Source organism: Arachis hypogaea, chromosome 11, assembly GCF_003086295.3.
Source record: "Arachis hypogaea cultivar Tifrunner chromosome 11, arahy.Tifrunner.gnm2.J5K5, whole genome shotgun sequence".
Lineage (NCBI taxonomy): Eukaryota > Viridiplantae > Streptophyta > Magnoliopsida > Fabales > Fabaceae > Arachis > Arachis hypogaea.
The window spans coordinates 46,646,465-46,649,357 of record NC_092046.1 but is presented as its reverse complement, the minus strand read 5'-3'; the positions used below and the strand labels follow the sequence as shown (position 1 = coordinate 46,649,357).

At 40.2% G+C, this 2,893-nt stretch overlaps 1 non-coding gene across 1 annotated transcript; it reads right to left on the bottom strand.

Moving 5' to 3' along the window:
- Window positions 1-1,888: 1,888 nt before the first annotated feature.
- On the bottom strand, window positions 1,889-1,995 carry LOC112725218 (small nucleolar RNA R71). Its single transcript, XR_003164340.1, has one exon. It is a non-coding gene; the product is annotated as a small nucleolar RNA R71 (small nucleolar RNA).
- Window positions 1,996-2,893: the final 898 nt, after the last annotated feature.

The window sequence follows — 2,893 nt, the reverse complement described above, 5'->3', positions numbered from 1 at the left end:
AGAATCAACTAGAAGATCAGAAGAGTAGTATATATAGGGGTAGTTTTGAATTAGAGAGGAGCTTTTAGGGGAGCTGGAAATTGGAGAACTACTCTCTGTATAATTTTACTTTCTCTGCACTTCTAGTTTACTTTTCATAATGTATCTTCCATCTTCGTTTTCCATTTCTAGAGCTATGAACAACTAAACCCCCTTCATTGGGTTAGGGAGCTCTGTTGTAATTTGATGGATCAATATTAGTTTTTATTATTCTTCTTCTTCTTTTCTCTTGATTTTACTAGAAAGCTTTCAATCTTCATCCAATTGGGTAGTTATCTTGGAAAAGAAGCTATTCATACTCGGATCTCTTCTGAACCTTGGAAGAGGAATGAAGAGATCATGCTAGAAATACTTTCTCATGTTGGACCAAATTGGGGTTGGAAGGATATAGTGACTATAATCCTACCAACACTTGATTTGGGAATGCATGTGGTATAATCAGTGACCATACTTCATCTCTTCTCATGAGCAATTGACCAAGGAATTGGCTATTGATCAAGATTTGAGAGATTGAATTACAAGGAATTGTAATTCGATCACTTAAGATTGCCAAGGAGATCAATGAACGCATTAATTGAGGAAGAGATGAAAATGAACTTGATCCGGAGAATGCAACATCTCCTAAACCCAATGAATTTCCCATTCTGATCTTACCCATTCTTTTTAATTTCTGTAATTTACTTTTATGAGCATCTTCCCCATTCCCATTTACAATCCTGCAATTTACTTTCCGCCATTTATTTTCAGCTCTTTACTTCCAGCATTTACATTTTATGCTATTTACTTTTCCGCCATTTAATTTCCTGCAACTCTCACACCAAATTCTGCTTCGCTCAACTAGAACATTCCTCTAATTAAAGTTGCTTGACCAATCAATCCCTGTGGGATTCGACCTCACTCTATTGTGAGTTTTTACTTGATGACAATTCGGTATACTTGCCAAAGGAAAATTGTTGAGAGACAAGTTTCCGTGCATCAAGTTTATGGCGCCGTTGCCGGGGATTGATTTTGTATCAACAATGATTAGATTGGAGGATAACTATATTGAGCATTTTTCTTTTGTTTGATTTAAATTTCTGTTTGAGTAATTTACTTTCAGTTTTAGTTATTTTCTTCCCTTTCCCCTACCCATTTTCTTAGTTGTTTACAATTCAGTCCACTAACCCACTAACTGTTTGATATATTGCATCACTCATACTAACAGCATTTCTAACAAGAATAGTTTCTGCATCTATTTTCTTGCTTGTGCCTTGTTGGTTGTATGACAGGGAGAAGAAGCGGGGCTTCAACTTCTTTTGATTCTGAACCTGAGAGGACCTTCCTTAGATTAAGGAGGGAAGCAAGAGGAAAAAGAGTAGTGGGTGCTAAGGAAGAGGAAGAGTACTTTGAACCAGACATGGAGGAGAATATGGAGAACCATCATGAAGAAGAGGCTCACAACCATGGCAGAGAAGGTCTAGCAAATCATGCTGGGCAAGAGAGAAGAGTTTTAGGCTCTTACATCAATCCAAACCCAGGAAATTATGGGAGTAGCATCCAAAAGCCAACCATACATGCCAACAATTTTGAACTAAAATCACAGCTCATCACCCTTGTTCAGAACAACTGTTCATTCGGAGGAGGCGTCCAAGAAGACCCCAATCAACATCTAACCACCTTCCTGAGGATATGTGATACTGTGAAGTCTAATGGTGTTCATCCTGACACCTATAGATTACTTCTGTTCCCTTTCTCACTCAAGGACAAGGCATCTAAATGGCTGGAATCCTTCCCAAAAGAGAGTTTAGCAACCTGGGAAGATGTGGTGAACAAATTCTTGGCAAAGTTCTATCCTCCTCAACGGATCAACAGGCTGAGAGCTGAGGTGCAAACCTTCAAGCAGCAAGATGGTGAGACCTTATATGAAGCATGGGAGAGGTTTAAGGACTTGACAAGAAGGTGTCCACCAGATATGTTCAATGAATGGGTGCAACTGAACATTTTCTACGAAGGCCTTTCCTATGAATCAAAGAAGGCAGTAGACCACTCATCCGAGGGATCTCTGAACAAGAAGAAGACTATTGAGGAGGCCATAGATGTTATTGAGACTGTAGCAGAGAATGACTACTTCTATGCCTCCGAAAAAGGCAACACTAGAGGAGTGATGGAGCTAAACAATGTAGATGCACTGCTAGCCCAAAACAAGCTCATTACCAAGCAATTAGCTGACCTTACCAAGAAGATGAAGAGGAACCAAGTAGCAGCAATCACCACCTTATCAACAACCCAAGAGAGAGTGAATGCAGAAGCAGAGGATGAGCAAGAACAAGCCAACTACATTGGAAACTCACCCAGGCAGACCCATGATCCATACTCCAAGACCTACAACCCTGGTTGGAGGAATCACCCAAACTTTGGGTGGGAAAATCAACAAGATCAAAGCCAAGATCAGAGACGTCACAACCCCAACAACCATGCGGCTCACCAACATTCCACACAAAGATCATATTAACATCACCCTAACAACACCTCTTAATATCCATACCAAAACCAAAACAACCCTTCTCATCTCTCCAATCCCAACCCACCATCATCTGAAGATAGACTCTCCAGAATTGAGACTCTACTTGAGGGCATATGCAAAGAGATTCAAGATAACAAGGTGTTTAAAGAGGAGGTGCGAGCCAGTATCAAGAACTAGGGAGACACCATCAAGAGGCTGGAATTTCAAGTGGGATACTTATCTGAGAAGATTCCCAAACCTACTGATAGCTTCCTAAGTAACACAGAGAAAAATCCGAGAGGTGAAGCAAAGAAGGTCAGATGGGAAGATTGCAAGATGGTTACTATAAGTAATAAGGAGACTAAGGAAGAG